Source organism: Crinia signifera, unplaced genomic scaffold, assembly GCF_055691185.1.
Source record: "Crinia signifera unplaced genomic scaffold, ASM5569118v1 HAP2_SCAFFOLD_74, whole genome shotgun sequence".
NCBI classification, from domain to species: Eukaryota; Metazoa; Chordata; class Amphibia; order Anura; family Myobatrachidae; genus Crinia; species Crinia signifera.
The window spans coordinates 37,847-62,064 of NW_028142643.1; the positions used below are offsets into that span (position 1 = coordinate 37,847).

A 24,218-nucleotide genomic window follows, 5' to 3' on the forward strand; every position below is an offset into this window, starting at 1 on the left:
AGTCTTATTCGCTATTGACTCAGATAGCTAGGCTTTTTTACAGTGTTATGGCATCATGGCAAGGCAAGGATTGCCCTTCAATTTATAAAACCAAAGCAAGGTTTCCACATTTAGTAGATCCTGAGATTCCTGCTTGGTTTCACACACTGATGTACACCTCTTTTAAGTTTCAAATAAAACACGTTTGGTTGTGTAGTGACAGAGATCTCGCCTGTAGAATTCTGGGAAAAAACACCGGCCAACGTGGGGCTCGAACCCACGACCCTGAGATTAAGAGTCTCATGCTCTACCGACTGAGCTAGCCAGGCTTGGTTACTGTTGTGTGACAAAAAGGCCACTCAAGCCAAGGAGTGCCCTACAAGCTATTAAAGTAGATCTAGGCTACCACATTCAGTACACTGAGATGCATGCTTGGTTTCACAAATTGAGGAAAATGGGTAAGTAACCGTGAAGTAAAATGTGAAGCATTGGTTGTTCAGTGGTAGAATTCTCGCCTGCCACGCGGGAGGCCCGGGTTCGATTCCCGGCCAATGCAGTACTCAAGTTTTACTGAAATTATGGTATATTTTGTTAAAAAGTGTCTGGCTCTTTGCTTTTTGGTGGTGCAGGTATAGAATTCCACATACAATAAATTAATGTTAGAATCTTGTGGTTTAGTGGTAGAATTCCCACCTGCCAAGAGAGAGGTCTGGATCTGAAAAGGGAATAAACACTAAACAAATGTTGTACTAAAAGCATATGACTCTTAGCTTGGGAGTTTTATTTCTATTGACTAAGCTGGCCAGGCTTTGTTACAGTGTTGTAGCATCAAGGCAAGGCAACGCTTGCTCTTCAATCTACACTATTAAACCAAAGCAAAGTTTCCACATTCAGTAGATCCTGATATTCCTGCATGGTTTCACCCACTGATGTACACCTGAAACAGCGATATATTTTGTTAAAGAGTGCCTGGCTCTTTGCATTTTGGTGGTGCAGGCATAGAATTCAACATACAATGATTTAGTGGTAGAATCTTGTCGTTTAGTGGTAGAATTCTCGCCTGCCATGAGGGAGGCATGGATCTGAAAAGGGAATAAACACCACCCAATGTTGTGCTCAAAGCAAATGACTCTTAGATTTGGAGTCTTATTCGCTATTGACTCAGATAGCTAGGCTTTTTTACAGTGTTATGGCATCATGGCAAGGCAAGGATTGCCCTTCAATCTATAAAACCAAAGCAAGGTTTCCACATTTAGTAGATCCTGAGATTCCTGCTTGGTTTCACACACTGATGTACACCTCTTTTAAGTTTCAAATAAAACACGTTTGGTTGTGTAGTGACAGAGATCTCGCCTGTAGAATTCTGGGAAAAAACACCGCCCAATGTGGGGCTCGAACCCATGACCCTGAGATTAAGAGTCTCATGCTCTACCGTCTGAGCTAGCCAGGCTTGGTTACTGTGATTTGACAAAAAGGCCACTCAAGCCAAGGAGTGCAATACAAGCTATTAAAGTAGATCTAGGCTACCACATTCAGTACACTGAGATGCATGCTTGGTTTCACACATTGAGGAAAATGGGTAAGTAACCGTGAAGTAAAATGTGAAGCATTGGTTGTTCAGTGGTAGAATTCTCGCCTGCCACGCGGGAGGCCCGGGTTCGATTCCCGGCCAATGCAGTACTCAAGTTTTACTGAAATTATGGTATATTTTGTTAAAGAGTGTCTGGCTCTTTGCTTTTTGGTGGTGCAGGTATAGAATTCCACATACAATAAATTAATGTTAGAATCTTGTGGTTTAGTGGTAGAATTCCCACCTGCCAAGAGAGAGGTTTGGATCTGAAAAGGGAATAAACACCAAACAAATGTTGTACTAAAAGCATATGACTCTTAGCTTGGGAGTTTTATTTCTATTGACTAAGCTGGCCAGGCTTTGTTACAGTGTTGTAGCATCAAGGCAAGGCAACGCTTGCTCTTCAATCTACACTATTAAACCAAAGCAAAGTTTCCACATTCAGTAGATCCTGATATTCCTGCATGGTTTCACCCACTGATGTACACCTGAAACAGCGATATATTTTGTTAAAGAGTGCCTGGCTCTTTGCATTTTGGTGGTGCAGGCATAGAATTCAACATACAATGATTTAGTGGTAGAATCTTGTGGTTTAGTGGTAGAATTCTCGCCTGCCATGAGGGAGGCATGGATCTGAAAAGGGAATAAACACCACCCAATGTTGTGCTCAAAGCAAATGACTCTTAGATTTGGAGTCTTATTCGCTATTGACTCAGATAGCTAGGCTTTTTACAGTGTTATGGCATCATGGCAAGGCAAGGATTGTCCTTCAATTTATAAAACCAAAGCAAGGTTTCCACATTTAGTAGATCCTGAGATTCCTGCTTGGTTTCACACACTGATGTACACCTCTTTTAAGTTTCAAATAAAACACGTTTGGTTGTGTAGTGACAGAGATCTCGCCTGTAGAATTCTGGGAAAAAACACCGCCCAACGTGGGGCTCGAACCCATGACCCTGAGATTAATAGTCTCATACTCTACCGACTGAGCTAGCTAGGCTTGGTTACTGTTTTGTGACAAAAAGGCCACTCAAGCCAAGGAGTGCCCTACAAGCTATTAAAGTAGATCTAGGCTACCACATTCAGTACACTGAGATGCATGCTTGGTTTCACAAATTGAGGAAAATGGGTAAGTAACCGTGAAGTAAAATGTGAAGCATTGGTTGTTCAGTGGTAGAATTCTCGCCTGCCACGCGGGAGGCCCGTGTTCGATTCCCGGCCAATGCAGTACTCAAGTTTTACTGAAATTATGGTATATTTTGTTAAAGAGTGTCTGGCTCTTTGCTTTTTGGTGGTGCAGGTATAGAATTCCACATACAATAAATTAATTTTAGAATCTTGTGGTTTAGTGGTAGAATTCCCACCTGCCAAGAGAGAGGTCTGGATCTGAAAAGGGAATAAACACCAAACAAATGTTGTACTAAAAGCATATGACTCTTAGCTTGGGAGTTTTATTTCTATTGACTAAGCTGGCCAGGCTTTGTTACAGTGTTGTAGCATCAAGGCAAGGCAACGCTTGCTCTTCAATCTACACTATTAAACCAAAGCAAAGTTTCCACATTCAGTAGATCCTGATATTCCTGCATGGTTTCACCCACTGATGTACACCTGAAACAGCGATATATTTTGTTAAAGAGTGCCTGGCTCTTTGCATTTTGGTGGTGCAGGTATAGAATTTAACATACAATGATTTAGTGGTAGAATCTTGTGGTTTAGTGGTAGAATTCTCGCCTGCCATGAGGGAGGCATGGATTTGAAAAGGGAATAAACACCACCCAATGTTGTGCTCAAAGCAAATGACTCTTAGATTTGGAGTCTTATTCGCTCTTGACTCAGATAGTTAGGCTTTTTTACAGTGTTATGGCATCATGGCAAGGCAAGGATTGCCCTTCAATTTATAAAACCAAAGCAAGGTTTCCACATTTAGTAGATCCTGAGATTCCTGCTTTGTTTCACACACTGATGTACACCTCTTTTAAGTTTCAAATAAAACACGTTTGGTTGTGTAGTGACAGAGATCTCGCCTGTAGAATTCTGGGAAAAAACACCGCCCAACGTGGGGCTCGAACCCACGACCCTCAGATTAAGAGTCTCATGCTCTACCGACTGAGCTAGCCAGGCTTGGTTACTGTCGTGTGACAAAAAGGCCACTCAAGCCAAGGAGTGCCCTACAAGCTATTAAAGTAGATCTAGGCTACCACATTCAGTACACTAAGATGCATGCTTGGTTTCACAAATTGAGGAAAATGGGTAAGTAACCGTGAAGTAAAATGTGAAGCATTGGTTGTTCAGTGGTAGAATTCTCGCCTGCCACGCGGGAGGCCCGGGTTCAATTCCCGGCCAATGCAGTACTCAAGTTTTACTGAAATTATGGTATATTTTGTTAAAGAGTGTCTGGCTCTTTGCTTTTTGGTGGTGCAGGTATAGAATTCCACATACAATAAATTAATGTTAGAATCTTGTGGTTTAGTGGTAGAATTCCCACCTGCCAAGAGAGAGGTCTGGATCTGAAAAGGGAATAAACACCAAACAAATGTTGTACTAAAAGCATATGACTCTTAGCTTGGGAGTTTTATTTCTATTGACTAAGCTGGCCAGGCTTTGTTACAGTGTTGTAGCATCAAGGCAAGGCAATGCTTGCTCTTCAATCTACACTATTAAACCAAAGCAAAGTTTCCACATTCAGTAGATCCTGATATTCCTGCATGGTTTCACCCACTGATGTACACCTGAAACAGCGATATATTTTGTTAAAGAGTGCCTGGCTCTTTGCATTTTGGTGGTGCAGGCATAGAATTCAACATACAATGATTTAGTGGTAGAATCTTGTGGTTTAGTGGTAGAATTCTCGCCTGCCATGAGGGAGGCATGGATCTGAAAAGGGAATAAACACCACCCAATGTTGTGCTCAAAGCAAATGACTCTTAGATTTGGAGTCTTATTCGCTATTGACTCAGATAGCTAGGCTTTTTTACAGTGTTATGGCATCATGGCAAGGCAAGGATTGCCCTTCAATCTATAAAACCAAAGCAAGGTTTCCACATTTAGTAGATCCTGAGATTCCTGCTTGGTTTCACACACTGATGTACACCTCTTTTAAGTTTCAAATAAAACACGTTTGGTTGTGTAGTGACAGAGATCTCGCCTGTAGAATTCTGGGAAAAAACACCGCCCAATGTGGGGCTCGAACCCATTACCCTGAGATTAAGAGTCTCATGCTCTACCGTCTGAGCTAGCCAGGCTTGGTTACTGTGATTTGACAAAAAGGCCACTCAAGCCAAGGAGTGCAATACAAGCTATTAAAGTAGATCTAGGCTACCACATTCAGTACACTGAGATGCATGCTTGGTTTCACACATTGAGGAAAATGGGTAAGTAACCGTGAAGTAAAATGTGAAGCATTGGTTGTTCAGTGGTAGATTTCTCGCCTGCCACGCGGGAGGCCCGGGTTCGATTCCCGGCCAATGCAGTACTCAAGTTTTACTGAAATTATGGTATATTTTGTTAAAGAGTGTCTGGCTCTTTGCATTTTGGTGGTGCAGGTATAGAATTCCACATACAATAAATTAATGGTAGAATCTTGTGGTTTAGTGGTAGAATTCCCACCTGCCAAGAGAGTGGTCTGGATCTGAAAAGGGAATAAACACCAAACAAATGTTGTACTAAAAGCATATGACTCTTAGCTTGGGAGTTTTATTTCTATTGACTAAGCTGGCCAGGCTTTGTTACAGTGTTGTAGCATCAAGGCAAGGCAACGCTTGCTCTTCAATCTACACTATTAAACCAAAGCAAAGTTTCCACATTCAGTAGATCCTGATATTCCTGCATGGTTTCACCCACTGATGTACACCTGAAACAGCGATATATTTTGTTAAAGAGTGCCTGGCTCTTTGCATTTTGGTGGTGCAGGTATAGAATTTAACATACAATGATTTAGTGGTAGAATCTTGTGGTTTAGTGGTAGAATTCTCGCCTGCCATGAGGGAGGCATGGATCTGAAAAGGGAATAAACACCACCCAATGTTGTGCTCAAAGCAAATGACTCTTAGATTTGGAGTCTTATTCGCTATTGACTCAGATAGCTAGGCTTTTTACAGTGTTATGGCATCATGGCAAGGCAAGGATTGTCCTTCAATTTATAAAACCAAAGCAAGGTTTCCACATTTAGTAGATCCTGAGATTCCTGCTTGGTTTCACACACTGATGTACACCTCTTTTAAGTTTCAAATAAAACACGTTTGGTTGTGTAGTGACAGAGATCTCGCCTGTAGAATTCTGGGAAAAAACACCGCCCAACGTGGGGCTCGAACCCATGACCCTGAGATTAAGAGTCTCATGCTCTACCGACTGAGCTAGCCAGGCTTGGTTACTGTTTTGTGACAAAAAGGCCACTTAAGCCAAGGAGTGCCCTACAAGCTATTAAAGTAGATCTAGGCTACCACATTCAGTACACTGAGATGCATGCTTGGTTTCACAAATTGAGGAAAATGGGTAAGTATCCGTGAAGTAAAATGTGAAGCATTGGTTGTTCAGTGGTAGAATTCTCGCCTGCCACGCGGGAGGCCCGTGTTCGATTCCCGGCCAATGCAGTACTCAAGTTTTACTGAAATTATGGTATATTTTGTTAAAGAGTGTCTGGCTCTTTGCTTTTTGGTGGTGCAGGTATAGAATTCCACATACAATAAATTAATGTTAGAATCTTGTGGTTTAGTGGTAGAATTCCCACCTGCCAAGAGAGAGGTCTGGATCTGAAAAGGGAATAAACACCAAACAAATGTTGTACTAAAAGCATATGACTCTTAGCTTGGGAGTTTTATTTCTATTGACTAAGCTGGCCAGGCTTTGTTACAGTGTTGTAGCATCAAGGCAAGGCAACGCTTGCTCTTCAATCTACACTATTAAACCAAAGCAAAGTTTCCACATTCAGTAGATCCTGATATTCCTGCATGGTTTCACCCACTGATGTACACCTGAAACAGCGATATATTTTGTTAAAGAGTGCCTGGCTCTTTGCATTTTGGTGGTGCAGGTATAGAATTTAACATACAATGATTTAGTGGTAGAATCTTGTGGTTTAGTGGTAGAATTCTCGCCTGCCATGAGGGAGGCATGGATCTGAAAAGGGAATAAACACCACCCAATGTTGTGCTCAAAGCAAATGACTCTTAGATTTGGAGTCTTATTCGCTCTTGACTCAGATAGTTAGGCTTTTTTACAGTGTTATGGCATCATGGCAAGGCAAGGATTGCCCTTCAATTTATAAAACCAAAGCAAGGTTTCCACATTTAGTAGATCCTGAGATTCCTGCTTTGTTTCACACACTGATGTACACCTCTTTTAAGTTTCAAATAAAACACGTTTGGTTGTGTAGTGACAGAGATCTCGCCTGTAGAATTCTGGGAAAAAACACCGCCCAACGTGGGGCTCGAACCCACGACCCTCAGATTAAGAGTCTCATGCTCTACCGACTGAGCTAGCCAGGCTTGGTTACTGTGATTTGACAAAAAGGCCACTCAAGCCAAGGAGTGCCCTACAAGCTATTAAAGTAGATCTAGGCTACCACATTCAGTACACTAAGATGCATGCTTGGTTTCACAAATTGAGGAAAATGGGTAAGTAACCGTGAAGTAAAATGTGAAGCATTGGTTGTTCAGTGGTAGAATTCTCGCCTGCCACGCGGGAGGCCCGGGTTCGATTCCCGGCCAATGCAGTACTCAAGTTTTACTGAAATTATGGTATATTTTGTTAAAGAGTGTCTGGCTCTTTGCATTTTGGTGGTGCAGGTAAAGAATTCCACATACAATAAATTCATGTTAGAATCTTGTGGTTAAGTGGTAGAATTCCCACCTGCCAAGAGAGAGGCCTGGATCTGAAAAGGGAATAAACACCAAACAAATGTTGTACTAAAAGCATATGACTCTTAGCTTGGGAGTTTTATTTCTATTGACTAAGCTGGCCAGGCTTTGTTACAGTGTTGTAGCATCAAGGCAAGGCAACGCTTGCTCTTCAATCTACACTATTAAACCAAAGCAAAGTTTCCACATTCAGTAGATCCTGATATTCCTGCATGGTTTCACCCACTGATGTACACCTGAAACAGCAATATATTTTGTTAAAGAGTGCCTGGCTCTTTGCATTTTGGTGGTGCAGGTATAGAATTCAACATACAATGATTTAGTGGTAGAATCTTGTAGTTTAGTGGTAGACATCTCGCCTGCTATGAGGGAGGCATGGATCTGAAAAGGGAATAAACACCACCCAATGTTGTGCTCAAAGCAAATTACTCTTAGATTTGGAGTCTTATTCGCTATTGACTCAGGTAACTAGGCTTTTTTACAGTGTTATGGCATCATGGCAAGGCAAGGATTGCCCTTCAATTTATAAAACCAAAGCTAGGTTTCCACATTTAGTAGATCCTGAGATTCCTGCTTGGTTTCACACACTGATGTACACCTCTTTTAAGTTTCAAATAAAACACGTTTGGTTGTGTAGTGACAGAGATCTCGCCTGTAGAATTCTGGGAAAAAACACCGCCCAACGTGGGGCTCGAACCCACGACTCTGAGATTAAGAGTCTCATGCTCTACCGACTGAGCTAGCCAGGCTTGGTTACTGTTGCGTGACAAAAAGGCCATTTAAGCCAAGGAGTGCCCTACAAACTATTAAAGTAGATCTAGGCTACCACATTCAGTACACTGAGATGCATGCTTGGTTTCACAAATTGAGGAAAATGGGTAAGTAACCGTGAAGTAAAATGTGAAGCATTGGTTGTTCAGTGGTAGAATTCTCGCCTGCCACGCGGGAGGCCCGGGTTCGATTCCCGGCCAATGCAGTACTCAAGTTTTACTGAAAATTATGGTATATTTTGTTAAAGAGTGTCTGGCTCTTTGCATTTTGGTGGTGCAGGTAAAGAATTCCACATACAATAAATTAATGTTAGAATCTTGTGGTTAAGTGGTAGAATTCCCACCTGCCAAGAGAGAGGTCTGGATCTGAAAAGGGAATAAACACCAAACAAATGTTGTACTAAAAGCATATGACTCTTAGCTTGGGAGTTTTATTTCTATTGACTAAGCTGGCCAGGCTTTGTTACAGTGTTGTAGCATCAAGGCAAGGCAACGCTTGCTCTTCAATCTACACTATTAAACCAAAGCAAAGTTTCCACATTCAGTAGATCCTGATATTCCTGCATGGTTTCACCCACTGATGTACACCTGAAACAGCGATATATTTTGTTAAAGAGTGCCTGGCTCTTTGCATTTTGGTGGTGCAGGTATAGAATTCAACATACAATGATTTAGTGGTAGAATCTTGTAGTTTAGTGGTAGAATTCTCGCCTGCTATGAGGGAGGCATGGATCTGAAAAGGGAATAAACACCACCCAATGTTGTGCTCAAAGCAAATGACTCTTAGATTTGGAGTCTTATTCGCTATTGACTCAGATAGCTAGGCTTTTTTACAGTGTTATGGCATCATGGCAAGGCAAGGATTGCCCTTCAATTTATAAAACCAAAGCAAGGTTTCCACATTTAGTAGATCCTGAGATTCCTGCTTGGTTTCACACACTGATGTACACCTCTTTTAAGTTTCAAATAAAACACGTTTGGTTGTGTAGTGACAGAGATCTCGCCTGTAGAATTCTGGGAAAAAACACCGCCCAACGTGGGGCTCGAACCCACGACCCTGAGATTAAGAGTCTCATGCTCTACCGACTGAGCTAGCCAGGCTTGGTTACTGTGACGTGACAAAAAGGCCACTCAAGCCAAGGAGTGCAATACAAGCTATTAAAGTAGATCTAGGCTACCACATTCAGTACACTGAGATGCATGCTTGGTTTCACACATTGAGGAAAATGGGTAAGTAACCGTGAAATAAAATGTGAAGCATTGGCTGTTCAGTGTTAGAATTCTCGCCTGCCACGCGGGAGGCCCGGGTTCGATTCCCGGCCAATGCAGGTATAGAATTCCACATACAATAAATTAATGGTAGAATCTTGTGGTTTAGTGGTAGAATTCCCACCTGCCAAGAGAGAGGTCTGGATCTGAAAAGGGAGTAAACACCAAACAAATGTTGTACTAAAAGCATATGACTCTTAGCTTGGGAGTTTTATTTCTATTGACTAAGCTGGCCAGGCTTTGTTACAGTGTTGTAGCATCAAGGCAAGGCAACGCTTGCTCTTCAATCTACACTATTAAACCAAAGCAAAGTTTCCACATTCAGTAGATCCTGATATTCCTGAATTGGTTTCACCCACTGATGTACACCTGAAACAGCGATATATTTTGTTAAAGAGTGCCTGGCTCTTTGCATTTTGGTGGTGCAGGCATAGAATTCAACATACCATGATTTAGTGGTAGAATCTTGTGGTTTAGTGGTAGTATTCTCGCCTGCCATGAGGGAGGCATGGATCTGAAAAGGGAATAAACACCACCCAATGTTGTGCTCAAAGCAAATGACTCTTAGATTTGGAGTCTTATTCGCTATTGACTCAGATAGCTAGGCTTTTTTACAGTGTTATGGCATCATGGCAAGGCAAGGATTGCCCTTCAATCTATAAAACCAAAGCAAGGTTTCCACATTTAGTAGATCCTGAGATTCCTGCTTGGTTTCACACACTGATGTACACCTCTTTTAAGTTTCAAATAAAACACGTTTGGTTGTGTAGTGACAGAGATCTCGCCTGTAGAATTCTGGGAAAAAACACCGCCCAATGTGGGGCTCGAACCCATGACCCTGAGATTAAGAGTCTCATGCTCTACCGACTGAGCTAGCCAGGCTTGGTTACTGTTGTGTGACAAAAAGGCCACTCAAGCCAAGGAGTGCCCTACAAGCTATTAAAGTAGATCTAGGCTACCACATTCAGTACACTGAGATGCATGCTTGGTTTCACAAATTGAGGAAAATGGGTAAGTAACCATGAAGTAAAATGTGAAGCATTGGTTGTTCAGTGGTAGAATTCTCGCCTGCCACGCGGGAGGCCCGGGTTTGATTCCCGGCCAATGCAGTACTCAAGTTTTACTGAAATTATGGTATATTTTGTTAAAGAGTGTCTGGCTCTTTGCTTTTTGGTGGTGCAGGTATAGAATTCCACATACAATAAATTAATGTTAGAATCTTGTGGTTTAGTGGTAGAATTCCCACCTGCCAAGAGAGAGGTCTGGATCTGAAAAGGGAATAAACACCAAACAAATGTTGTACTAAAAGCATATGACTCTTAGCTTGGGAGTTTTATTTCTATTGACTAAGCTGGCCAGGCTTTGTTACAGTGTTGTAGCATCAAGGCAAGGCAACGCTTGCTCTTCAATCTACACTATTAAACCAAAGCAAAGTTTCCACATTCAGTAGATCCTGATATTCCTGCATGGTTTCACCCACTGATGTACACCTGAAACAGCGATATATTTTGTTAAAGAGTGCCTGGCTCTTTGCATTTTGGTGGTGCAGGTATAGAATTTAACATACAATGATTTAGTGGTAGAATCTTGTGGTTTAGTGGTAGAATTCTCGCCTGCCATGAGGGAGGCATGGATCTGAAAAGGGAATAAACACCACCCAATGTTGTGCTCAAAGCAAATGACTCTTAGATTTGGAGTCTTATTCGCTCTTGACTCAGATAGTTAGGCTTTTTTACAGTGTTATGGCATCATGGCAAGGCAAGGATTGCCCTTCAATTTATAAAACCAAAGCAAGGTTTCCACATTTAGTAGATCCTGAGATTCCTGCTTTGTTTCACACACTGATGTACACCTCTTTTAAGTTTCAAATAAAACACCTTTGGTTGTGTAGTGACAGAGATCTCGCCTGTAGAATTCTGGGAAAAAACACCGCCCAACGTGGGGCTCGAACCCACGACCCTGAGATTAAGAGTCTCATGCTCTACCGACTGAGCTAGCCAGGCTTGGTTACTGTTGTGTGACAAAAAGGCCACTCAAGCCAAGGAGTGCCCTACAAGCTATTAAAGTAGATCTAGGCTACCACATTCAGTACACTGAGATGCATGCTTGGTTTCACAAATTGAGGAAAATGGGTAAGTAACCGTGAAGTAAAATGTGAAGCATTGGTTATTCAGTGGTAGAATTCTCGCCTGCCACGCGGGAGGCCCGGGTTCGATTCCCGGCCAATGCAGTACTCAAGTTTTACTGAAATTATGGTATATTTTGTTAAAGAGTGTCTGGCTCTTTGCTTTTTGGTGGTGCAGGTATAGAATTCCACATACAATAAATTAATGTTAGAATCTTGTGGTTTAGTGGTAGAATTCCCACCTGCCAAGAGAGAGGTCTGGATCTGAAAAGGGAATAAACACCAAACAAATGTTGTACTAAAAGCATATGACTCTTAGCTTGGGAGTTTTATTTCTATTGACTAAGCTGGCCAGGCTTTGTTACAGTGTTGTAGCATCAAGGCAAGGCAACGCTTGCTCTTCAATCTACACTATTAAACCAAAGCAAAGTTTCCACATTCAGTAGATCCTGATATTCCTGCATGGTTTCACCCACTGATGTACACCTGAAACAGCGATATATTTTGTTAAAAAGTGCCTGGCTCTTTGCATTTTGGTGGTGCAGGCATAGAATTCAACATACAATGATTTAGTGGTAGAATCTTGTGGTTTAGTGGTAGAATTCTCGCCTGCCATGAGGGAGGCATGGATCTGAAAAGGGAATAAACACCACCCAATGTTGTGCTCAAAGCAAATGACTCTTAGATTTGGAGTCTTATTCGCTATTGACTCAGATAGCTAGGCTTTTTTACAGTGTTATGGCATCATGGCAAGGCAAGGATTGCCCTTCAATCTATAAAACCAAAGCAAGGTTTCCACATTTAGTAGATCCTGAGATTCCTGCTTGGTTTCACACACTGATGTACACCTCTTTTAAGTTTCAAATAAAACACGTTTGGTTGTGTAGTGACAGAGATCTCGCCTGTAGAATTCTGGGAAAAAACACCGCCCAATGTGGGGCTCGAACCCATGACCCTGATATTAAGAGTCTCATGCTCTACCGACTGAGCTAGCCAGGCTTGGTTACTGTGATTTGACAAAAAGGCCACTCAAGCCAAGGAGTGCAATACAAGCTATTAAAGTAGATCTAGGCTACCACATTCAGTACACTGAGATGCATGCTTGGTTTCACACATTGATGAAAATGGGTAAGTAACCGTGAAGTAAAATGTGAAGAATTGGTTGTTCAGTGGTAGAATTCTCGCCTGCCACGCGGGAGGCACGGGTTCGATTCCCGGCCAATGCAGTACTCAAGTTTTACTGAAATTATGGTATATTTTGTTAAAGAGTGTCTGGCTCTTTGCATTTTGGTGGTGCAGGTATAGAATTCCACATACAATAAATTAATGTTAGAATCTTGTGGTTTAGTGGTAGAATTCCCACCTGCCAAGAGAGAGGTCTGGATCTGAAAAGGGAATAAACACCAAACAAATGTTGTACTAAAAGCATATGAGTCTTAGCTTGGGAGTTTTATTTCTATTGACTAAGCTGGCCAGGCTTTGTTACAGTGTTGTAGCATCAAGGCAAGGCAACGCTTGCTCTTCAATCTACACTATTAAACCAAAGCAAAGTTTCCACATTCAGTAGATCCTGATATTCCTGCATGGTTTCACCCACTGATGTACACCTGAAACAGCGATATATTTTGTTAAAGAGTGCCTGGCTCTTTGCATTTTGGTGGTGCAGTTATAGAATTTAACATACAATGATTTAGTGGTAGAATCTTGTGGTTTAGTGGTAGAATTCTCGCCTGCCATGAGGGAGGCATGGATCTGAAAAGGGAATAAACACCACCCAATGTTGTGCTCAAAGCAAATGACTCTTAGATTTGGAGTCTTATTCGCTCTTGACTCAGATAGTTAGGCTTTTTTACAGTGTTATGGCATCATGGCAAGGCAAGGATTGCCCTTCAATTTATAAAACCAAAGCAAGGTTTCCACATTTAGTAGATCCTGAGATTCCTGCTTTGTTTCACACACTGATGTACACCTCTTTTAAGTTTCAAATAAAACACGTTTGGTTGTGTAGTGACAGAGATCTCGCCTGTAGAATTCTGGGAAAAAACACCGCCCAACGTGGGGCTCGAACCCACGACCCTCAGATTAAGAGTCTCATGCTCTACCGACTGAGCTAGCCAGGCTTGGTTACTGTTGTGTGACAAAAAGGCCACTCAAGCCAAGGAGTGCCCTACAAGCTATTAAAGTAGATCTAGGCTACCACATTCAGTACACTGAGATGCATGCTTGGTTTCACAAATTGAGGAAAATGGGTAAGTAACCGTGAAGTAAAATGTGAAGCATTGGTTGTTCAGTGGTAGAATTCTCGCCTGCCACGCGGGAGGCCCGGGTTCGATTCCCGGCCAATGCAGTACTCAAGTTTTACTGAAATTAAGGTATATTTTGTTAAAGAGTGTCTGGCTCTTTGCTTTTTGGTGGTGCAGGTATAGAATTCCACATACAATAAATTAATGTTAGAATCTTGTGGTTTAGTGGTAGAATTCCCACCTGCCAAGAGAGAGGTCTGGATCTGAAAAGGGAATAAACACCAAACAAATGTTGTACTAAAAGCATATGACTCTTAGCTTGGGAGTTTTATTTCTATTGACTAAGCTGGCCAGGCTTTGTTACAGTGTTGTAGCATCAAGGCAAGGCAACGCTTGCTCTTCAATCTACACTATTAAACCAAAGCAAAGTTTCCACATTCAGTAGATCCTGATATTCCTGCATGGTTTCACCCACTGATGTACACCTGAAACAGCGATATATTTTGTTAAAAAGTGCCTGGCTCTTTGCATTTTGGTGGTGCAGGCATAGAATTCAACATACAATGATTTAGTGGTAGAATCTTGTGGTTTAGTGGTAGAATTCTCGCCTGCCATGAGGGAGGCATGGATCTGAAAAGGGAATAAACACCACCCAATGTTGTGCTCAAAGCAAATGACTCTTAGATTTGGAGTCTTATTCGCTATTGACTCAGATAGCTAGGCTTTTTTACAGTGTTATGGCATCATGGCAAGGCAAGGATTGCCCTTCAATTTATCAAACCAAAGCAAGGTTTCCACATTTAGTAGATCCTGAGATTCCTGCTTGGTTTCACACACTGATGTACACCTCTTTTAAGTTTCAAATAAAACACGTTTGGTTGTGTAGTGACAGAGATCTCGCCTGTAGAATTCTGGGAAAAAACACTGCCCAATGTGGGGCTCGAACCCATGACCCTGATATTAAGAGTCTCATGCTCTACCGACTGAGCTAGCCAGGCTTGGTTACTGTGATTTGACAAAAAGGCCACTCAAGCCAAGGAGTGCAATACAAGCTATTAAAGTAGATCTAGGCTACCACATTCAGTACACTGAGATGCATGCTTGGTTTCACACATTGATGAAAATGGGTAAGTAACCGTGAAGTAAAATGTGAAGCATTGGTTGTTCAGTGGTAGAATTCTCGCCTGCCACGCGGGAGGCCCGGGTTCGATTCCCGGCCAATGCAGTACTCAAGTTTTACTGAAATTATGGTATATTTTGTTAAAGAGTGTCTGGCTCTTTGCATTTTGGTGGTGCAGGTATAGAATTCCACATACAATAAATTAATGTTAGAATCTTGTGGTTTAGTGGTAGAATTCCCACCTGCCAAGAGAGAGGTCTGGATCTGAAAAGGGAATAAACACCAAACAAATGTTGTACTAAAAGCATATGACTCTTAGCTTGGGAGTTTTATTTCTATTGACTAAGCTGGCCAGGCTTTGTTACAGTGTTGTAGCATCAAGGCAAGGCAACGCTTGCTCTTCAATCTACACTATTAAACCAAAGCAAAGTTTCCACATTCAGTAGATCCTGATATTCCTGCATGGTTTCACCCACTGATGTACACCTGAAACAGCGATATATTTTGTTAAAGAGTGCCTGGCTCTTTGCATTTTGGTGGTGCAGGTATAGAATTTAACATACAATGATTTAGTGGTAGAATCTTGTGGTTTAGTGGTAGAATTCTCGCCTGCCATGAGGGAGGCATGGATCTGAAAAGGGAATAAACACCACCCAATGTTGTGCTCAAAGCAAATGACTCTTAGATTTGGAGTCTTATTCGCTCTTGACTCAGATAGTTAGGCTTTTTTACAGTGTTATGGCATCATGGCAAGGCAAGGATTGCCCTTCAATTTATAAAACCAAAGCAAGGTTTCCACATTTAGTAGATCCTGAGATTCCTGCTTTGTTTCACACACTGATGTACACCTCTTTTAAGTTTCAAATAAAACACGTTTGGTTGTGTAGTGACAGAGATCTCGCCTGTAGAATTCTGGGAAAAAACACCGCCCAACGTGGGGCTCGAACCCACGACCCTCAGATTAAGAGTCTCATGCTCTACCGACTGAGCTAGCCAGGCTTGGTTACTGTTGTGTGACAAAAAGGCCACTCAAGCCAAGGAGTGCCCTACAAGCTATTAAAGTAGATCTAGGCTACCACATTCAGTACACTGAGATGCATGCTTGGTTTCACAAATTGAGGAAAATGGGTAAGTAACCGTGAAGTAAAATGTGAAGCATTGGTTGTTCAGTGGTAGAATTCTCGCCTGCCACGCGGGAGGCCCGGGTTCGATTCCCGGCCAATGCAGTACTCAAGTTTTACTGAAATTAAGGTATATTTTGTTAAAGAGTGTCTGGCTCTTTGCTTTTTGGTGGTGCAGGTATAGAATTCCACATACAATAAATTAATGTTAGAATCTTGTGGTTTAGTGGTAGAATTCCCACCTGCCAAGAGAGAGGTCTGGATCTGAAAAGGGAATAAACACCAAACAAATGTTGTACTAAAAGCATATGACTCTTAGCTTGGGAGTTTTATTTCTATTGACTAAGCTGGCCAGGCTTTGTTACAGTGTTGTAGCATCAAGGCAAGGCAACGCTTGCTCTTCAATCTACACTATTAAACCAAAGCAAAGTTTCCACATTCAGTAGATCCTGATATTCCTGCATGGTTTCACCCACTGATGTACACCTGAAACAGCGATATATTTTGTTAAAAAGTGCCTGGCTCTTTGCATTTTGGTGGTGCAGGCATAGAATTCAACATACAATGATTTAGTGGTAGAATCTTGTGGTTTAGTGGTAGAATTCTCGCCTGCCATGAGGGAGGCATGGATCTGAAAAGGGAATAAACACCACCCAATGTTGTGCTCAAAGCAAATGACTCTTAGATTTGGAGTCTTATTCGCTATTGACTCAGATAGCTAGGCTTTTTTACAGTGTTATGGCATCATGGCAAGGCAAGGATTGCCCTTCAATTTATCAAACCAAAGCAAGGTTTCCACATTTAGTAGATCCTGAGATTCCTGCTTGGTTTCACACACTGATGTACACCTCTTTTAAGTTTCAAATAAAACACGTTTGGTTGTGTAGTGACAGAGATCTCGCCTGTAGAATTCTGGGAAAAAACACCGCCCAATGTGGGGCTCGAACCCATGACCCTGATATTAAGAGTCTCATGCTCTACCGACTGAGCTAGCCAGGCTTGGTTACTGTGATTTGACAAAAAGGCCACTCAAGCCAAGGAGTGCAATACAAGCTATTAAAGTAGATCTAGGCTACCACATTCAGTACACTGAGATGCATGCTTGGTTTCACACATTGATGAAAATGGGTAAGTAACCGTGAAGTAAAATGTGAAGCATTGGTTGTTCAGTGGTAGAATTCTCGCCTGCCACGCGGGAGGCCCGGGTTCGATTCCCGGCCAATGCAGTACTCAAGTTTTACTGAAATTATGGTATATTTTGTTAAAGAGTGTCTGGCTCTTTGCATTTTGGTGGTGCAGGTATAGAATTCCACATACAATAAATTAATGTTAGAATCTTGTGGTTTAGTGGTAGAATTCCCACCTGCCAAGAGAGAGGTCTGGATCTGAAAAGGGAATAAACACCAAACAAATGTTGTACTAAAAGCATATGACTCTTAGCTTGGGAGTTTTATTTCTATTGACTAAGCTGGCCAGGCTTTGTTACAGTGTTGTAGCATCAAGGCAAGGCAACGCTTGCTCTTCAATCTACACTATTAAACCAAAGCAAAGTTTCCACATTCAGTAGATCCTGATATTCCTGCATGGTTTCACCCACTGATGTACACCTGAAACAGCGATATATTTTGTTAAAGAGTGCCTGGCTCTTTGCATTTTGGTGGTGCAGGTATAGAATTTAACATACAATGATTTAGTGGTAGAATCTTGTGGTTTAGTGGTAGAATTCTCGCCTGCCATGAGGGAGGCATGGATCTGAAAAGGGAATAAACACCACCCAATGTTGTGCTCAAAGCAAATGACTCTTAGATTTGGAGTCTTATTCGCTCTTGACTCAGATAGTTAGGCTTTTTTACAGTGTTATGGCATCATGGCAAGGCAAGGATTGCCCTTCAATTTATAAAACCAAAGCAAGGTTTCCACATTTAGTAGATCCTGAGATTCCTGCTTTGTTTCACACACTGATGTACACCTCTTTTAAGTTTCAAATAAAACACGTTTGGTTGTGTAGTGACAGAGATCTCGCCTGTAGAATTCTGGGAAAAAACACCGCCCAACGTGGGGCTCGAACCCACGACCCTCAGATTAAGAGTCTCATGCTCTACCGACTGAGCTAGCCAGGCTTGGTTACTGTTGTGTGACAAAAAGGCCACTCAAGCCAAGGAGTGCCCTACAAGCTATTAAAGTAGATCTAGGCTACCACATTCAGTACACTGAGATGCATGCTTGGTTTCACAAATTGAGGAAAATGGGTAAGTAACCGTGAAGTAAAATGTGAAGCATTGGTTGTTCAGTGGTAGAATTCTCGCCTGCCACGCGGGAGGCCCGGGTTCGATTCCCGGCCAATGCAGTACTCAAGTTTTACTGAAATTATGGTATATTTTGTTAAAGAGTGTCTGGCTCTTTGCTTTTTGGTGGTGCAGGTATAGAATTCCACATACAATAAATTAATGTTAGAATCTTGTGGTTTAGTGGTAGAATTCCCACCTGCCAAGAGAGAGGTCTGGATCTGAAAAGGGAATAAACACCAAACAAATGTTGTACTAAAAGCATATGACTCTTAGCTTGTGAGTTTTATTTCTATTGACTAAGCTGGCCAGGCTTTGTTACAGTGTTGTAGCATCAAGGCAAGGCAACGCTTGCTCTTCAATCTACACTATTAAACCAAAGCAAAGTTTCCACATTCAGTAGATCCTGATATTCCTGCATGGTTTCACCCACTGATGTACACCTGAAACAGCGATATATTTTGTTAAAAAGTGCCTGGCTCTTTGCATTTTGGTGGTGCAGGCATAGAATTCAACATACAATGATTTAGTGGTAGAATCTTGTGGTTTAGTGGTAGAATTCTCGCCTGCCATGAGGGAGGCATGGTTCTGAAAAGGGAATAAACACCACCCAATGTTGTACTCAAAGCAAATGACTCTTAGATTTGGAGTCTTATTCGCTATTGACTCAGATAGCTAGGCTTTTTTACAGTGTTATGGCATCATGGCAAGGCAAGGATTGCCCTTCAATCTATAAAACCAAAGCAAGGTTTCCACATTTAGTAGATCCTGAGATTCCTGCTTGGTTTCACACACTGATGTACACCTCTTTTAAGTTTCAAATAAAACACGTTTGGTTGTGTAGTGAAAGAGATCTCGCCTGTAGAATTCTGGGAAAAAACACCGCCCAATGTGGGGCTCGAACCCATGACCCTGATATTAAGAGTCTCATGCTCTACCGACTGAGCTAGCCAGGCTTGGTTACTGTGATTTGACAAAAAGGCCACTCAAGCCAAGGAGTGCAATACAAGCTATTAAAGTAGATCTAGGCTACCACATTCAGTACACTGAGATGCATGCTTGGTTTCACACATTGATGAAAATGGGTAAGTAACCGTGAAGTAAAATGTGAAGCATTGGTTGTTCAGTGGTAGAATTCTCGCCTGCCACGCGGGAGGCCCGGGTTCGATTCCCGGCCAATGCAGTACTCAAGTTTTACTGAAATTATGGTATATTTTGTTAAAGAGTGTCTGGCTCTTTGCATTTTGGTGGTGCAGGTATAGAATTCCACATACAATAAATTAATGGTAGAATCTTGTGGTTTAGTGGTAGAACTCCCACCTGCCAAGAGAGAGGTCTGGATCTGAAAAGGGAATAAACACCAAACAAATGTTGTACTAAAAGCATATGACTCTTAGCTTGGGAGTTTTATTTCTATTGACTAAGCTGGCCAGGCTTTGTTACAGTGTTGTAGCATCAAGGCAAGGCAACGCTTGCTCTTCAATCTACACTATTAAACCAAAGCAAAGTTTCCACATTCAGTAGATCCTGATATTCCTGCATGGTTTCACCCACTGATGTACACCTGAAACAGCGATATATTTTGTTAAAGAGTGCCTGGCTCTTTGCATTTTGGTGGTGCAGGTATAGAATTTAACATACAATGATTTAGTGGTAGAATCTTGTGGTTTAGTGGTAGAATTCTCGCCTGCCATGAGGGAGGCATGGATCTGAAAAGGGAATAAACACCACCCAATGTTGTGCTCAAAGCAAATGACTCTTAGATTTGGAGTCTTATTCGCTATTGACTCAGATAGCTAGGCTTTTTTACAGTGTTATGGCATCATGGCAAGGCAAGGATTGCCCTTCAATTTATAAAACCAAAGCAAGGTTTCCACATTTAGTAGATCCTGAGATTCCTGCTTGGTTACACACACTGATGTACACCTCTTTTAAGTTTCAAATAAAACACGTTTGGTTGTGTAGTGACAGAGATCTCGCCTGTAGAATTCTGGGAAAAAACACCGCCCAACGTGGGGCTCGTACCCACGACCCTGAGATTAAGAGTCTCATGCTCTACCGACTGAGCTAGCCAGGCTTGGTTACTGTTGTGTGACAAAAAGGCCACTCAAGCCAAGGAGTGCCCTACAAGCTATTAAAGTAGATCTAGGCTACCACATTCAGTACACTGAGATGCATGCTTGGTTTCACAAATTGAGGAAAATGGGTAAGTAACCGTGAAGTAAAATGTGAAGCATTGGTTGTTCAGTTGTAGAATTCTCGCCTGCCACGCGGGAGGCCCGGGTTCGATTCCCGGTCAATGCAGTACTCAAGTTTTACTGAAATTATGGTATATTTTGTTAAAGAGTGTCTGGCTCTTTGCTTTTTGGTGGTGCAGGTATAGAATTCCAGATACAATAAATTAATGTTAGAATCTTGTGGTTTAGTGGTAGAATTCCCACCTGCCAAGAGAGAGGTCTGGATCTGAAAAGGGAATAAACACCAAACAAATGTTGTACTAAAAGCATATGACTCTTAGCTTGGGAGTTTTATTTCTATTGACTAAGCTGGCCAGGCTTTGTTACAGTGTTGTAGCATCAAGGCAAGGCAACGCTTGCTCTTCAATCTACACTATTAAACCAAAGCAAAGTTTCCACATTCAGTAGATCCTGATATTCCTGCATGGTTTCACCCACTGATGTACACCTGAAACAGCGATATATTTTGTTAAAGAGTGCCTGGCTCTTTGCATTTTGGTGGTGCAGGCATAGAATTCAACATACCATGATTTAGTGGTAGAATCTTGTGGTTTAGTGGTAGAATTCTCGCCTGCCATGAGGGAGGCATGGATCTGAAAAGATAATAAACACCACCCAATGTTGTGCTCAAAGCAAATGACTCTTAGATTTGGAGTCTTATTCGCTATTGACTCAGATAGCTAGGCTTTTTTACAGTGTTATGGCATCATGGAAAGGCAAGGATTGCCCTTCAATCTATAAAACCAAAGCAAGGTTTCCACATTTAGTAGATCCTGAGATTCCTGCTTGGTTTCACACACTGATGTACACCTCTTTTAAGTTTCAAATAAAACACGTTTGGTTGTGTAGTGACAGAGATCTCGCCTGTAGAATTCTGGGAAAAAACACCACCCAATGTGGGGCTCGAACCCATGACCCTGAGATTAAGAGTCTCATGCTCTACCGACTGAGCTAGCCAGGCTTGGTTACTGTGATTTGACAAAAAGGCAACTCAAGCCAAGGAGTGCAATACACGCTATTAAAGTAGATCTAGGCTACCACATTCAGTACACTGAGATGCATGCTTGGTTTCACACATTGAGGAAAATGGGTAAGTAACCGTGAAGTAAAATGTGAAGCATTGGTTGTTCAGTGGTAGAATTCTCGCCTGCCACGCGGGAGGCCCGGGTTCGATTCCCGGCCAATGCAGTACTCAAGTTTTACTGAAATTATGGTATATTTTGTTAAAGAGTGTCTGGCTCTTTGCATTTTGGTGGTGCAGGTATAGAATTCCACATACAATAAATTAATGGTAGAATCTTGTGGTTTAGTGGTAGAATTCCCACCTGCCAAGAGAGAGGTCTGGATCTGAAAAGGGAATAAACACCAAACAAATGTTGTACTAAAAGCATATGACTCTTAGCTTGGGAGTTTTATTTCTATTGACTAAGCTGGCCAGGCTTTGTTACAGTGTTGTAGCATCAAGGCAAGGCAACGCTTGCTCTTCAATCTACACTATTAAACCAAAGCAAAGTTTCCACATTCAGTAGATCCTGATATTCCTGCATGGTTTCACCCACTGATGTACACCTGAAACAGCGATATATTTTGTTAAAGAGTGCCTGGCTCTTTGCATTTTGGTGGTGCAGGTATAGAATTTAACATACAATGATTTAGTGGTAGAATCTTGTGGTTTAGTGGTAGAATTCTCGCCTGCCATGAGGGAGGCATGGATCTGAAAAGGGAATAAACACCACCCAATGTTGTGCTCAAAGCAAATGACTCTTAGATTTGGAGTCTTATTCGCTCTTGACTCAGATAGTTAGGCTTTTTTACAGTGTTATGGCATCATGGCAAGGCAAGGATTGCCCTTCAATTTATAAAACCAAAGCAAGGTTTCCACATTTAGTAGATCCTGAGATTCCTGCTTTGTTTCACACACTGATGTACACCTCTTTTAAGTTTCAAATAAAACACCTTTGGTTGTGTAGTGCCAGTAGAATTCTGGGAAAAAACACCGCCCAACATGGGGCTCGAACCCACGACCCTGAGATTAAGAGTCTCATGCTCTACCGACTGAGCTAGCCAGGCTTGGTTACTGTTGTGTGACAAAAAGGCCACTCAAGCCAAGGAGTGCAATACAAGCTATTAAAGTAGATCTAGGCTACCACATTCAGTACACTGAGATGCATGCTTGGTTTCACACATTGAGGAAAATGGGTAAGTAACCGTGAAGTAAAATGTGAAGCATTGGTTGTTCAGTGGTAGAATTCTCGCCTGCCACGCGGGAGGCCCGGGTTCGATTCCCGGCCAATGCAGTACTCAAGTTTTACTGAAATTATGGTATATTTTGTTAAAGAGTGTCTGGCTCTTTGCTTTTTGGTGGTGCAGGTATAGAATTCCACATACAATAAATTAATGTTAGAATCTTGTGGTTTAGTGGTAGAATTCCCACCTGCCAAGAGAGAGGTCTGGATCTGAAAAGGGAATAAACACCAAACAAATGTTGTACTAAAAGCATATGACTCTAAGCTTGGGAGTTTTATTTCTATTGACTAAGCTGGCCAGGCTTTGTTACAGTGTTGTAGCATCAAGGCAAGGCAACGCTTGCTCTTCAATCTACACTATTAAACCAAAGCAAAGTTTCCACATTCAGTAGATCCTGATATTCCTGCATGGTTTCACCCACTGATGTACACCTGAAACAGCGATATATTTTGTTAAAGAGTGCCTGGCTCTTTGCATTTTGGTGGTGCAGGCATAGAATTCAACATACCATGATTTAGTGGTAGAATCTTGTGGTTTAGTGGTAGTATTCTCGCCTGCCATGAGGGAGGCATGGATCTGAAAAGGGAATAAACACCACCCAATGTTGTGCTCAAAGCAAATGACTCTTAGATTTGGAGTCTTATTCGCTATTGACTCAGATAGCTAGGCTTTTTTACAGTGTTATGGCATCATGGCAAGGCAAGGATTGCCCTTCAATCTATAAAACCAAAGCAAGGTTTCCACATTTAGTAGATCCTGAGATTCCTGCTTGGTTTCACACACTGATGTACACCTCTTTTAAGTTTCAAATAAAACACGTTTGGTTGTGTAGTGACAGAGATCTCGCCTGTAGAATTCTGGGAAAAAACACCGCCCAATGTGGGGCTCGAACCCATGACCCTGAGATTAAGAGTCTCATGCTCTACCGACTGAGCTAGCCAGGCTTGGTTACTGTTGTGTGACAAAAAGGCCACTCAAGCCAAGGAGTGCCCTACAAGCTATTAAAGTAGATCTAGGCTACCACATTCAGTACACTGAGATGCATGATTGGTTTCACAAATTGAGGAAAATGGGTAAGTAACCCTGAAGTAAAATGTGAAGCATTGGTTGTTCAGTGGTAGAATTCTCGCCTGCCACGCGGGAGGCCTGGGTTCGATTCCCGGCCAATGCAGTACTCAAGTTTTACTGAAATTATGGTATATTTTGTTAAAGAGTGTCTGGCTCTTTGCTTTTTGGTGGTGCAGGTATAGAATTCCACATACAATAAATTAATGTTAGAATCTTGTGGTTTAGTGGTAGAATTCCCACCTGCCAAGAGAGAGGTCTGGATCTGAAAAGGGAATAAACACCAAACAAATGTTGTACTAAAAGCATATGACTCTTAGCTTGGGAGTTTT

At 41.9% G+C, this 24,218-nt stretch overlaps 15 non-coding genes across 15 annotated transcripts; 12 read left to right on the plus strand and 3 right to left on the minus strand.

Moving 5' to 3' along the window:
* Positions 1–464: 464 nt before the first annotated feature.
* On the plus strand, positions 465–535 carry TRNAG-GCC (transfer RNA glycine (anticodon GCC)). The gene has a single exon. It is a non-coding gene; the product is annotated as a tRNA-Gly (tRNA).
* A 1,050-nt stretch (positions 536–1,585) lies between these two features.
* TRNAG-GCC (transfer RNA glycine (anticodon GCC)) lies at positions 1,586–1,656 on the plus strand. Its single transcript has one exon. It is a non-coding gene; the product is annotated as a tRNA-Gly (tRNA).
* Positions 1,657–2,476: 820 nt separating this feature from the next.
* TRNAN-AUU (transfer RNA asparagine (anticodon AUU)) lies at positions 2,477–2,549 on the minus strand. The gene has a single exon. It is a non-coding gene; the product is annotated as a tRNA-Asn (tRNA).
* A 4,639-nt stretch (positions 2,550–7,188) lies between these two features.
* TRNAG-GCC (transfer RNA glycine (anticodon GCC)) lies at positions 7,189–7,259 on the plus strand. The gene has a single exon. It is a non-coding gene; the product is annotated as a tRNA-Gly (tRNA).
* A 1,050-nt stretch (positions 7,260–8,309) lies between these two features.
* On the plus strand, positions 8,310–8,380 carry TRNAG-GCC (transfer RNA glycine (anticodon GCC)). The gene has a single exon. It is a non-coding gene; the product is annotated as a tRNA-Gly (tRNA).
* Positions 8,381–9,202: 822 nt separating this feature from the next.
* On the minus strand, positions 9,203–9,275 carry TRNAK-CUU (transfer RNA lysine (anticodon CUU)). Its single transcript has one exon. It is a non-coding gene; the product is annotated as a tRNA-Lys (tRNA).
* Positions 9,276–11,373: 2,098 nt separating this feature from the next.
* TRNAK-CUU (transfer RNA lysine (anticodon CUU)) lies at positions 11,374–11,446 on the minus strand. Its single transcript has one exon. It is a non-coding gene; the product is annotated as a tRNA-Lys (tRNA).
* Positions 11,447–13,844: 2,398 nt separating this feature from the next.
* TRNAG-GCC (transfer RNA glycine (anticodon GCC)) lies at positions 13,845–13,915 on the plus strand. Its single transcript has one exon. It is a non-coding gene; the product is annotated as a tRNA-Gly (tRNA).
* Positions 13,916–14,965: 1,050 nt separating this feature from the next.
* Positions 14,966–15,036, plus strand: TRNAG-GCC (transfer RNA glycine (anticodon GCC)). The gene has a single exon. It is a non-coding gene; the product is annotated as a tRNA-Gly (tRNA).
* Positions 15,037–16,086: 1,050 nt separating this feature from the next.
* TRNAG-GCC (transfer RNA glycine (anticodon GCC)) lies at positions 16,087–16,157 on the plus strand. The gene has a single exon. It is a non-coding gene; the product is annotated as a tRNA-Gly (tRNA).
* A 1,050-nt stretch (positions 16,158–17,207) lies between these two features.
* TRNAG-GCC (transfer RNA glycine (anticodon GCC)) lies at positions 17,208–17,278 on the plus strand. Its single transcript has one exon. It is a non-coding gene; the product is annotated as a tRNA-Gly (tRNA).
* A 1,050-nt stretch (positions 17,279–18,328) lies between these two features.
* On the plus strand, positions 18,329–18,399 carry TRNAG-GCC (transfer RNA glycine (anticodon GCC)). The gene has a single exon. It is a non-coding gene; the product is annotated as a tRNA-Gly (tRNA).
* Positions 18,400–19,449: 1,050 nt separating this feature from the next.
* TRNAG-GCC (transfer RNA glycine (anticodon GCC)) lies at positions 19,450–19,520 on the plus strand. The gene has a single exon. It is a non-coding gene; the product is annotated as a tRNA-Gly (tRNA).
* Positions 19,521–21,691: 2,171 nt separating this feature from the next.
* Positions 21,692–21,762, plus strand: TRNAG-GCC (transfer RNA glycine (anticodon GCC)). Its single transcript has one exon. It is a non-coding gene; the product is annotated as a tRNA-Gly (tRNA).
* Positions 21,763–22,800: 1,038 nt separating this feature from the next.
* On the plus strand, positions 22,801–22,871 carry TRNAG-GCC (transfer RNA glycine (anticodon GCC)). Its single transcript has one exon. It is a non-coding gene; the product is annotated as a tRNA-Gly (tRNA).
* Positions 22,872–24,218: the final 1,347 nt, after the last annotated feature.